The 13,555-nt window shown below is 46.5% G+C and overlaps 1 protein-coding gene across 33 annotated transcripts in view; it reads right to left on the reverse strand.

Moving 5' to 3' along the window:
• LOC144693046 (sorbin and SH3 domain-containing protein 2-like) overlaps nucleotides 1-13,555 on the reverse strand; it is a 486,079-nt gene that overhangs the window by 252,187 nt on the left and 220,337 nt on the right. For 3 of the 33 annotated variants that reach the window (XM_078562424.1, XM_078562361.1, XM_078562599.1), the window contains exon 3: nucleotides 1,391-1,468. The exons of the other annotated variants lie outside the window; for them this stretch is intronic. The gene's annotated coding sequence lies outside the window, so the exon portion shown is untranslated. The remainder of the gene's footprint in view (nucleotides 1-1,390; nucleotides 1,469-13,555) is intronic. 33 annotated transcript variants of the gene reach the window in all.

Here is a 13,555-nt window from a genome sequence, read left to right on the forward strand (position 1 = left end):
GGTTTGACAAGTGCCAAGTAACATTCATGCCACACAAGTGCCAAACAATGACCATCTCCAACAAGAGAATCTAACCATTGCCCCTTGATGTTCAATGGCATTACCATCACTGAGTCCCCCACTATCAATATCCTGGGGTTACCATTGACCAGCAACTGAACTGGACTAGCCATGTAAATACTGTGTCTACAAGAGTAGGTCAGAGGCTAGGAGTCCTGTGGCGAGTAACTCACCTCCTGACTCCCCAAAGCCTGTCCATCATCTACAAGGGACAAGTCAGGAGTGTGATGGAATGCTCTCCACTTGCCTGGATGAGTGCAGCTTCAACAACACACACGAAGCTTGACACTGTCCAGGACAAAGCAGCCTGCTTGATTGGCACCCCATCGACAAACATTCACTCCCTCCACCGCTGATGCACAGTAGCAGCAGTGTGTATCGTGTATGAGATGCACTGCAGGAACTCATTAAGATGCCTTAGACAGCATTCTCTAAACCTACACCCGTTACCATCTAGGCGAACAAGGGCAGCAGAAACATGGGAACAACACAACCTGGAAGTTCCCCTCCAGGCTACTGCTCATCCTGACTTGGAAATATGTTGCTGCTCCTTCACTGTTGTTGGGTCAAAATCCTGGAACTCCCTCTCTAACAGCACTGTGGGTGTACCTACACCACATGGACTGCAGCGGGTCAAGAAACAGCTCACCACCACCCCAAGGGCAATTAGGGATGGGCAATAAATGCTGGCCTAGCCAGTGTCGCCCACATCCCATGAATGAATTTTAAAAAAAAGACTGGATTTCAATTTGCATCTGATCTCTTAAGTCTGTTAAACTACCAATTTTGTGGTGACGCTGCCAAGTTTAGCTGTGGCACTCTTGTCCGAGTCAGGAGGTCATGGGTTCAATCTTCATTCCAGGGGCCTGATCTTACCGAAGTTGTCCATGGCGGTGTTTTATGCTCGCCCCATGGAAAGATTGGAGGCAGAGTGGGTATTTGATTGGACAGAATGGTGGTGAGAGTGGGGACCCCGCCACCTTCCAGGCCTCCACCCCAATTAAGTCCATGGCAGGAAGGCATGTGAATGCCAATTAAGGCTCTCAAGAGGACAATTAATTCCCAATTGAGGGCTTCTTCTCGCCACTGCTGGTGTTAATCAAGCGACGGGCGGGCCTGTCACCATGTGGTGACCATGACATGCAGACCCGAGGTGGATTGCTTTGTGGTCTCGGGGCGGGGTGGGGGGAACCCTTGTTCAAAGACTCAGTGCCTGACTGAGGCATCCAGTATCGAAAAGGGGGTAAGTGCCATCCAGTCCCTTGCCCTTGCTGCCAATCCCTCTAGAAACCCCTCACCACCCCAACAAAACCCTCAGGCTGTCACTTACCTCTGGCCTCAGTCGCTCCAACATACCAGGCTTCTGTTGGGTGTATTTCCCGCAGCTACCACTGCCTCCCCAGTGGCGCTGCAGAGCAAAAGAAAAAAAGTTACTGGTTTCTAATTGGCTAGCAATTCTTAGTGGGTGGGACTTCCAACCCCTGGGGTCCTGATCCTGTGAAACGCTTGCCAGGGTAGTGAATCTGTGGAATACTTTACCGCAGAGGGCTGTAGAGGCTGGGTCATTAAGTGTATTCAAGGCCAAGATAGACATTTTAATCAGAAAGGGAATCAAGGGTTTGGGGAAAAGGCAGGAAAGTGGAGTTGAGGATTATCAGATCAGCCATGATCTCATTGAATGGCAGAGCAGACTCAATGGGCCGAATGCTACCTCTGCTCCTACATCTTATGGTTTTATCCTTTATAATGACCTAGGCTGCCTGATTGGCTCGTAAACGGTGGGCTTTCCCTGGAGGAGGCAGCGTGGGTCTTTCATCAGCTCTCCAGCTGGCAGGCAACACCCTACCTCGCCAGTGTTGCACTGTCAGAGATGAGACACCTATCAGATAAGAAGTTAAATTGAGACCCTGTCTGCTTGTAGGGGAGTTCTCCCTAATATCCTGGCCAGTATTTATCCTTCAATCAATATCACTAAAATAGATTAACTGGTCATCATCACATTGCTCTTTGAGAGTGTTTGCTGTATGCAAATTAACTGTCATCTTTCCAACATTACACTGGGGGCTGTTGTATTATGCCTTTAAGGGATAGCAGCATAACATCACTAGAAGAGAAGTGTGCCATGTTATCCAGTCTCAGTTTCACTTTGGCCTCTGAGTAGAGCACAGAACACACAGCTCTGCTGCTGATGTCTTCAAGCTTTCTATCCATGTGTGTTTTTTTTATATATTCTTGGGTGTGGATTTCAACCCAGCGGCAGTGAAGGAACGACAATATATTTCCAAGTCAGGATGGTGTGTGGCTTGGAGGGGGAACTTCCAGGCGGTGGTGTTTCCATGTGCCTGCTGCCCTTGTCCTTCTAAGTAGTACTGGCCGTGGGTTTGGAAAGTGCTGTCTAAGGAGCCTTGGTGAATTCCTGCAGTTGTGCTAGTAGATGGTACACACTGCTGCTACTGTGTGTCGGTGGTGGAGGGAGTAAATGTTTGCGCATGGGGTGCCAATCAAGCGGGCTGCTTTTTCCTGGATGGTGTCGAAATTCTTCAGTGTTGTTGGAGCTGCAAGTGGAGAGCATTCCATCACTCCTGACTTGTGCCTTGTAGATGATGGACAGGAGCTGAGTTACTCGCCACAGAATTCCTAGCCTCTGACCTGTTCTTATTGCCACAGTATTTAGATGGCTAGTCCAGTTTAGTTTCTGGTCAATGATAACCCCCAGGATGTTGATTGTGGGTTTTCAGCAATGGTGAAGCCATTGAATGTCAAGGAGCAATGGTTGGATTCTCTCTTGTTGGAGATGGTCATTGCCTGGCACAGGTGTTACTTGGCACTGGTCAGCCTGAATATCGTCCAGCTCTTGCTGCATTTGGACATGGACTGCTTCAGTATCTGAGGGATTGCGAATGGTGCTGAACATTGTGCAATCATCAACAAACATCCCCACTTCTGACCTTATGATGCAAGGAAAGTCATTGATGAAGCAGTTGAAGATGGTTGGACCTAGGACACTACCATGAGGAACTCCTGCAGTAATGTCCTGGAGCTGAGATGACTGACCTCCAAAAACCATAACAATCATCCTTTGTGCTACGTATTACTCCAACCAGTGGAAAGCGTTCATCCCCAATTCCCATTGATACAAGTTTTGCTAGGGTTCCCTGATGCCACAATCGGTCAAATTCTGTCTTGGTGTATATATGTTCTCATCTGTCTAATCTTAATAAATGAACCTACAATGTGTTTACAGCATCCCTGGAGTGATTGGTGCCTTTATATCATTATAAAAACATGACAGTGACTACAGTTCAAAAGCATTTCATCGTCTGTAAAACACTTTGTGACCTGAAAGGTGCCATATAGGTGCAAGGCATTCTTTATTTAAACCAATTCCCCTTAATTTGGTAACGCTTGTTACATTCCATCTCAGACCCTCCTCCTGGAGGGATGTCACTGCATAATAACATTATGGAATGAACTCCAGTTGATATGAGCTGCTTTCATATTGTGCAAGACCCATGCTGGTGCCTGCTGTTCTGCACAGCTGGAAGGTAAACTTACCAGGATTTACCAAGACAGCCAGGTCAGAAAAAGCTGGTAAAAAATGTATATTCCTGGCCATCAGCCTCCGAGAATCCTAACGATTTTACACTTGGGTGGCAGCCAGCTGTGCAGAAACCATGTAGCAGAAGCTCGCACCTCCAGTGAGACTGAGCATAAGGGCAAGAACAGCTGTAGTTACTTGTGTGAGCCCAACTCCTCCATTGAACCTATAATAAACACACATGAGGCCAGGTTATGTGGACTCTAAACACTACGATTTCAGTTTTGATCTAAAGCTAAAGCTTTGAATACAGATAACAGAGACCAAAATGTGGGTTGGGAAATACCATAACATTTTTACCTTTTTAATATTTGAAAGAGCCAGGAATTTCATCGGAGCTTCTTCTGCTCAACCCAGTGTAACTTTATCAGAAGTACGGTGGAAGCCCCATTTACACACATCAATTCCCAGTGAAGTTCCTGTGCTGGAGTTGAAGCAGGTATGTGGAATACCTGGGCCAAAGAGTGCTGAATGAAAGTACTGTGATGAAATCGTCCTTTGAGTGTTCAATGCAGTTACTCTAGAACTGCACACACTCCTAAATGCTGCTCTGTATCACACACTGCTGTGATTTATTTCTCAAATAATCGGGGGAGGGGGGGGGGACGAAGGTTGCACCTTCTTGGAGAATACTGCATTCTTTATGCCTAGTTTAGACACGGCTTTATTTCATAATTGAAACAGCTTCAGCCTTAAAAATTCAGAAAGGATATGCAACATCCTAGTTTGTCCAAAATTAATAAGCCAACCAAACATGGAAATCCATATGAACTGCTCACAAAAGGCCTCACTTTTAAATCTCGACTCAGTTCAGAGCCGCTCTCAGCCTGTTAATTGCCCCTCCCAGAGTCGCAATACTCATTCAAATCAAACTGCAGTTCACACAGATACCCTCTCCCTCCAGCTGCTCTTCCTCCACCCATCCCTTTCCACCTAGCTCACAAGGACGTTTTACTCTCATTTCAGTACTTGATAAACAACTACAAAAATGAAGTGAGCACATGTTTGGAAAAGTCACCATTCCAAATGCAAGCGCAAGATTGATTTCCTACCTGTGGGCCGTATACAATATAAACACATGCATGTGTACTTGGCTTCACTTCTTGCCTCTAGGTTGTAGCTAAACAACACTTTTATTTACCATTTTTCCCCTTGCCATTTCTTTTTCTTCTAGATTTGGCAATTCAGCATTTTAAGAGCCCTAACATATTTGTTGTAGACAGGTCCAATGATAAAATGACTTATGCATGTCCATATTGCAGAACAGTTCCACAGCTGGGACTTTCAGGGTAGATGAAAACTCAAAAACTCAAAATATTTCCACATTTTTTAAACGGAATTTCAGTAAACGGGTTATAGCTTGCCCAGAGAAAACAACAGAGAGACATCTGTAATATGCACCATTCACCCTAAATGCTTGAGTCATAAATTGACAACCCCACTCGCCCTACTGAACAATGAAGCTTTCACCAGCCAGTGGGTTACAGCTAATTCTAGCCCCAGTGCTCCTTGCATCCAGCCACCAGCTTTTACCCTCTTCATTGGGGAGATTAATCCCCTTGAAATCTTCTTTAAAGATTTACAGGAAGCTTGTATCCAGGGCCAGTGGATCGGGCATACGCAGTTCAAGGAGGACTTTAAAAGTTCTCGTTAAGTGTTGAATTAAACTCCAGTAATGTGTGCTCACCTCCAGAGAAACATGATCAGTAACTGAATTATACATTGTTAAGTCTGTACTAAGGTGCCAACAGACAACTTCAAAATAAGTTCTTGATTATCCAGTGATTGGCATGGGCTCCACATGCTCTAAGGATTGTTCTTGCACAATACACTTAGCAATCTTCCATGCTTGCCCCACTACCTTCAACAAGGTAAATAAGCCAAGACGTATTAGCTGCAAGTGTCAGGATCATGCAACAGCACCAAGAGATTACCAGCAACGCAATGAGCTAAAAATACAAGAGCGCTCACAGACAAGCTTTTCCTGAAAGGTCATGTTCGACCATCCCTGCTCAGAGGACTGGTTATATTAGAAAAAAAATAGAGGACTTCATGTGATTCAGGTATTCAGCCAAAAAGTGCTATTATTTGTTCAGATCACATAAGCTTCATCCGGGTGGGTCACTCCAGGGTGAAACAGGACTGATCCTCTCTGTAAAGGACATGCACAAATACAACAGAGACTGTAAACTGAGCGGGCGGGGAGAACATCACAAAATGCTACCTTCATCACATCTTAAGATAAACACAGGTTCCATTTCACCTCAGAAGCTTCCAACTTGGCTCTGCATCTCAAAATTATCTTCTACATGTCATCCAAAAATAATAGCGTTACAGGTGCCGCTGAGGGCCTGAAGTAGCGGGTATTGCTCATATTTAAAATGCACCGTGCAGACAACAAACAGCATTCTATTAATTCAAAACCATCAAAAGTTTGCCAGTTCTCTGTTCTTGATCCCATTATTTAAGCAAAACAAGACATCACAGCTCTCATTTATTTGTCATCACGAACTGTTTCCTTTTCAAATTTTCTACTCAATCGTGTTAGGCTGCAGAACTGTTTCCAGAAAGAAATGAAATATAACAAAAATTATATTTTCTTAATTCTTAATGGTATTTCATACATTTATCGTTTTTGCCATGACATTTTGATTGCGTTCAATGATTTATATTAATTTCTATTTTGTTGGAAGGTTTTAGTGACCACCTCTCAAATGCTAAGTCCTGCTTACATATAGTTATACAGGGTACTTAGTTATATTTTCTTAAATTTTATGTTTTCTTGAACAGAATTCAGAGAGTGAAGCAGTGAGGCCAAGCTAGCAACACCCACGTCCCATGAACAAATGAAAAAAGGTAATGTCCTTGATTTTCTCTAGAAATTTTTGCTATCAGATGTAACTTTTGTGTTGTATCTTTCAAATGTGTTATTGAGTTATGAAACATCACTCAATTTGGCAGATGCAGATGTCTCATGGCATAATGTTTTCAGAAAAAGAATACTTTGCAGACTGTTTATTTTTAGTCTGGGGAGAGAAGAGATAGAGGATCCATATGTAATTTTTACTGTGATGTTACATGAAAGTGATAAAATGGGAGAGTGAATTGGATAGTCTCAGGCAACAGGCCAGGAGATCGCACTACTTGATTTACCATCGCTCTGTTCTGTGCACTTTTTATTCTTTCATGGGATGTGGCTGTTGCTCGCTGGGCCAGAAGTTAATGCCCATCCTCAATCGCCCTTGAGAAGGTAGTGGGCTGCTGTCTTGAACGACTACAGTCTGTTTGCCGAAGTGTTGTTAGATAGGGAGGGAGTTCCAGGATTTTGACCCAGCAACAATGAAAGAACAGCAACATAATGCCAAGTTAGAATGGTGTGTAACTTGAAGAGGAATATGCACTAGGTGGTGGTCCTATGCATCTGTTGCCCTTGTCCTTGCCCTTGGCATATGCAGGTGGCATGGCAACTTTGTGCTGCCTGTTCATTTGAGTTAGTCTTGTTGTGTGCAGTTGGGCTCCCATCAACAGCATAGGCTTAGGGCCCAAAATCATAACTTCCCAGCACAACTTAAAACTAGCCTGCACCTCTTAAACGTAGGGTTGCCAACCCTCGCAGAATGGCCAGGAGTCTCCTGGAATCGGCACTAACCTCCCAGTGGCCAAAGAAATCCTTCCAAGAGATTTTAAAACAATGTTTCATTGACGCCAGTGAGTGAGTTGGATCAGTATGGGTCAGTTTAGTCCACAAGCATCATCACCCCTCAAACCAGGAAGGAGCCGTCCCACAGCACTGGCTGGGAAATGTAGTCTCTATCCACGAACAGCGGAGAGCGGGGAAGCGGGCCGAGGGCGGGGAAGCGGGCCGAGAGCGGGGAAACGGGCCGAGAGCAGATAACAACTCCCAGAGGACAGTGCATCCAGGATTTGGGTGAGGGATTGGTGACAGTGACGTGACTTGTCAAGCGGAATACCTGAAGTACCAGTAGCGGAGGTAAAGGGCTAGAGTAGTGGCTGGATGCAGCTGTGGCAGAGGGTGTGAAGCAGCTCAGTTGTGGCCGCGATTTTCTTGATGACGTTTCCAGTATCTCTTCCACCCCCCACCGCCCCAATTATTGTGCATTGACAGCAGTAAGAGGAGACGTGACCAGATTTGTTCTCACAAACCTCTGTTCATTCACCACGACTTAGAACCCGCTTGCACCACACCGTCGGCTTTCCATCACTTCCGCCAACGTCTCCTGGGCTATGTCCAGCCAGATCTGCCAACCCTAGTTAAAGTAGAGGTGCACTGTGACTGGAAAATGTACAAGAACTAACCAGAGAAGCAGAAGAATGACAACATGGGAGAGAGCAGGCTCCAAGGTTTCAGAGTACTGCAGAGGTGGTCTTGGTGAAGGAAGTGAAAAGTAGGATAGATGGCTGCTATCCACTGGAGGCCATTCAGGTGTTTGTGGGATCTTGCTCTGCACAAACTGGCTGCCGTATTTCCTACATCACAACAGTGACTACACTTCCCAAGTACTTAATTGGCTGTACACTCTAGGATGTCCTGTGGTTATGGAATGTGCTACCCAGATAAAAGTCTCTTTCTTTCAACTGCACCACTAGCCTCCATATCCCTCATCTACCAACAATCTCTATTCATCAGGAATCATACCTGCAGTTCATACACTTCATATCACCCTCACACAATTGTTGCAAACCTCACACCCACATCGCACAGCTCACACAATTTCAGCTATTCATCCATGACAACCACATCAGCCAAACAGATTACACAACACTCCCTGACACACTCCTCTCTTGCAGGACAAGGTGGTGCATAACTGGAGACAGCAGGACCTAACCCGAGGTGGACAAGCACAGCTACATGACCAAATCTCCATGGGAGAGACCGAGTTGGCCATTATTGGGGCACCCATTGCTGAGACCATGGAGGGGAGGGACTGACTGAAATCATCAAAATCGTCAACGTAATTGAAATTCTTCATCCCTGGAACCATTCTCAAACCAATCTTTTTTTACATCCTCTAATGCCTTCATATCTTTCCGAAAGTTTGGTGCCGAGATAGGGATGTAATACTCCAATTTAGGCCAAACCAGGCTCATCTCAACCCCCTTTCTCTTGTACTCCATGTGCCCATTTTTAAAGGCCAGGATGGCGTATGCTTCATTAACTGCTCTGTCAACCTGTCCTGCCACCTTCAATTGTTTGTGCCCATCTCCACAGGTCCCTCTGATCCTGCACCCCCTTTAGAGTTGTACCCTTTATTTTATATTGCCTTTCCGTGTTATCAAAATGAATCATTTCACACTTCTCTGTATTAAATTTCACCTGTTACCTGTCCACCCAATCAACCGACAAGTCTATGTCCTTTTGAAATTTAACTTTATCTCTTCAGAGTTCACAATATTTTCAAGTCTTGCATCATTTGCAAATTTTGAAATTGTGCCCCGTACTCCAAAGTCTAGATCATTAGTATATAATCAACAAGAGCAGGGGTCCCAACGCTGCTCCAGTCCGAAAAACAACATTCATACTCTGTTTCCTTTCACTCAGCTAATTTCATATTCATGTTGCAACTGTCCCTTTTATTCTCATGTGTCCTCACAATGATCCCTCTTCACATCCCATTTGCCTCTCATCCCACACACTCTTCCGATTCACAAGCTGCAGATGGTACAAGCAGGCACTTCTTACTTCCCACCTCCCCACCGCACCCTTCACCACAACCTTGTCCTTTATCCCTTTCAGATAGCTAGGAGTGCAGCCTGGCCAGGCAGTGGAGAACACAGTGATGTTGGGGACACAGCACTGACACGTGATTTCAGGCTCGCAGCCACCAGCTTAGATACGGGCACTGCACAAAGCATAAAAGATAGATTAGAGGTGGGGTCTGCACGTGATGAGACACTGGGCATGAATGGGCTGCAGCCAGGTTAGGCGGAAAGGATAGTGCAGGTGCCTGCTCACCAGAGGACAAGGTCACACACATTGGTTACGCTGCAGAGACCTCAGATGAGCACTTCAATGGGGCAGTGTATGGAAGGCGGCTGATGGGCATCGGCAACAAAATTATTTTGTGCAATGAGAAAGCCTGTGGCCAGTGACAGCGAGTATGGAGGAGGCCAACACCAATTTGGTTGATCCCTGGGATTAAGAGGGTGTCTTATGAGGAAAGGTTGAGCAGACTGGGCCTATACTCTTTGGAGTTTAGAAGAATGAGAGGTGATCTTACTGAAACATAAGATTCTGAAGGGGCTTGACAAGGTAGATGCTGAGCCTCCCTGAAAAAAATGCAACATCCCTACTAATGTGTGGGAATCTCTTGTTCGAGACCACCCAAACTGGAGGAGAAGCAGCATCCGCGAAGGTGCCAACCATTTCGAACGTCTCCGACAGGCCCAGGTGGAGGCCAAGCACAAACAGCAGAAGGAGCGTACCAAAATCTGAGCATCCCACCCACACGTCTCATCAAACACTACCTGCCCCGCCTGTGGCAGAGTGTGCAGATCCAACATTGGACTCTTTATTCACCTCAGGACCCACAACCCCAGAGTGGAAAAAAGTCAGATAGTCCGCTGGGGCTGAGGATAAGAGGAGAAAAAAGACGCTGAGAAGAATGAAATCCTCGATGATCCAACATTGGAGGAATCTCGAGTAGAGGGGACAGTTTCAAAATAAGGGGTCTCCCATTTAAGACAGAAATAAGGAGGTATTTCTTCTCTCAGGGAGTCATTAATCTTTGGAATTCTCTCCCCTAAAGGATCTACAAGGAAGTCAAGGGTTTTGGGGGTGGGTGGGGGTGGGGGTGGGGGGTGGATGCAGGAAGGAAATGAAGGCGGAGCTAAGGCCTAATAGTCAGCCATGTTCTTATCCAATGGCAGAGCAGGATTAAAGGGGCTGAATGGTCTACCCCACTTCTATTTCTTAAGTTTTTATGACACCGTACTTTGCACAGAGCTTGGAGCCAATCTTTTCCACATGGAAGTGGTTGCCTACTCCATGTGCACACTTGCGGACCCAACCATGATGTAGCAGCTGATAGCCAGTGACTCAGATTCCATTGCAGCACAACCAGCTTCCACCCAAAATGTCTCAGCGCTGCAGTGGAAGCTCAGGCTACTTCCATAATGGCTGTGGATCAGAGTGTGCAAAAGGAGCTTGGAGAGTGAGACAGCTGCCCAGCAATCTGTCCTCCAACAGATTACTCGGACTGCTGACGCACCAGCTTTGGGGAGTGTCATAGTGTTGCCTGTCAGCCAGCTAGCCCAGGCTGTTGCCAACCATGTTGAGATGGGAGTCAGTCCAAAGGCAGGTCTTCTAGACCCAAAGTTGCACAAGCCCATCTGCAGTCTCCCCCAGTGAAAGTCAGCAGCCTTCTACCAGCCATGCTGCAGCCACTGGGGTAGCACTGCATAGGAGCACACGGACAGGCAACGGCACATGGGAACACTGCACAAAGGGAATAGACAAGGGTGAAGAGTTGACTTGTGCATGCAATATGGACGATTTTATTTGTAAATGTGGTTTGGAATATTTATTTTGTGGCGGTTTTTGTTTTTTTTCATTGTGACCAAGTGAATGCTGTGATGATCGCAGTGATAGGGGGGGGTGGTGTGGGGTAGGTGTAGATAGGAAATTGGACTCTCTGTAGCTGGTATTACATTCAAATGAGTTCTTCACAGGCAGAACAGGACTGTCCTGGCTGCCTCGCCCATTTCTGCTCCTCCTCCCTCAGCTGCTCAAAGGTTGCCCCCTCATGATGACGAGGTTGTACAGCATATAGAAGACCACAATGAGTCTTGACACTCACTCTGCTGTGTAGCACAGGGTTCTTCCAAAGCAGTCTGAGCAGCCAGACCATTGCTTCAGCATTGCCAGCGGTTCTGCTTGATCATGTTTCGTGTGGCAGCATGGCTTCCATTGCATGTTTGCCGGGCACTTGTGCACGAGTTGCAGCCTGGGATCATCGGCCATGTGGTCAGCAGATAGCCCTCACTGACCAGCTTTTGCTGCGGTGGTTCAAGTACAGAAGGCACAGCGAACTGCCACAGAGCAAAGGCATTGTGACTGCTGCTAGGGTATTGAGACTGTACGATTCACTACCTGCTGAACACTGAAGAAGTGAAATCCTTTTCCGTTTCGGTGTAGGACAGAGTTGACATTTGGCAGCCTCAAAGCAATGTGCAGGCAGTCAATAGCAGCCTGCACCATGAGGATGGTTGCAATGCTTGTGAAGTCACATGCTCACTCCTGCCTGCTTGTCTCTTGAGAGTAACCCAGACTCATTCATCTCCATTATGCAAACTGCAAGAGGCTGCAAATATCACAAGCTCCGGACAGGAAAGATCCAGGCGCATAAAAGTTCATCAACGCAGTCACTTGACAATGTAGTTCTTGACTTGCTCAGAGGTTGCAGATTTCAGCGAGGACGATTTTTAAAGTACAGAACTCCGACACGTTGGATAGGGTTTTCCCTCAAGGAATAGGAAACAGAGGCTCGCAAGCCCAGCCTCTGGAGCAAAACAAATCGCTCACTGGGGATTGTCACAGGGGTGGCCTCTGTGTTGGCATGGAGACAGGGCCAATCAAAGGCCTTCCAGAGGAACAGCAGGCTGTAATGGAAGGCAAGCAAGAGAAAGGGGACTTCAAAATGGAGACGCCCTCTCACTTTTTAAAATATCTTTAAAAAATAGATTCAGCAGCTAGGTCACCACAATTCTGGCAGGAGGAGGGGAGGGCGGTGGTTGTCCTCTACAGGGTAACCTGTGGTTACTCCTGTGCCCAAGTAGGCAGGGAGGGGCTCTAAGCTTCCTGGGAGTGCTGGTGCCTCCCGACCTGCCACTGGTTGCCTGCCTCCAGGCACATAAACTGGCCCAAGCCTGCACAGGAAACCAGAGGCTGCCTGGAAAATGCCTCAATTTGGCTCTCAAATGGGCACGCATCCCTAATGCTCCTTATCCCACCTCCACAAAAAGGCTGGGAGGTGGAATGGAGCCAGTGAACTGGCACACCAATTGGTGGGACTGACTTTCAACCCCACCCTGCCTCAGCGGGGGCCAAGAATCCACCCCATTGTTCTTCGCTAAGGTTCACTTAGGAAGATTGCTCCCTCAACACCCAGGGCAGATTGGCCTTCCGAAGAGAGTCCTTTTCTCACTCCTCCTCCACCCTCTCTTGCTCTGCATGGCCTCTGTTCATTCTTCACGTCTTGCCACAATCGAAGGGAAATGCCTACTAATTCACTACGTCTGGGGGCAACTGGTTTGTGGAGAAACCTACAAGTCAGCAAAAACTCCTCCAGCCCCTGCCGCACCATTCCCTGTAGACTGCTGTTGAAACAACCATAGAAAGAACCAAAGATTTGTAGCCTTGTAGCACCAACCAGAAGAAATCAACCAATATGCAAGTAGTTGATGAGCCCTGTAAATACCACTGGTGTGGGGTCGTTTCTGCTACGCGAGGTTAAGAGAGGGTATTAGCTCGAGCATCAAGCTCCAAAATGGTCCCACTGATGTCAAATCAGCAGTACATGCTGATGAACGTCATGCTCTGCCTTCTCGATGTACTTCCAATTGATGTTCATTGCACAAGTGTTAACACCCTCAGCAACATGACATCCAGGGTGATTTGCCCCACAACACGAATACTTGTGCAACTTCTCAAAAAATATGTTTTGACAGGGCGTCATCACAAGATAAAGTAGGCCCTTTGACCTCATCCTTCTAGAATACCAATCCCATATATCTAGATATTTCTTAAATGACTGTTGTGTCCCAGCTACGAACAAACATCTTTTCTAACCTCAGCCCAGTTGTTCATCACATTCTATGTAAAGAAATACTGCTTGACATCTGTTGCAAATTTGCTTTGCCTGACCCTGAACTTCTGCC

The sequence above is a fragment of the Cetorhinus maximus genome, chromosome 2, assembly GCF_964194155.1.
Source record: "Cetorhinus maximus chromosome 2, sCetMax3.hap1.1, whole genome shotgun sequence".
Classification (NCBI taxonomy): Eukaryota; Metazoa; Chordata; class Chondrichthyes; order Lamniformes; family Cetorhinidae; genus Cetorhinus; species Cetorhinus maximus.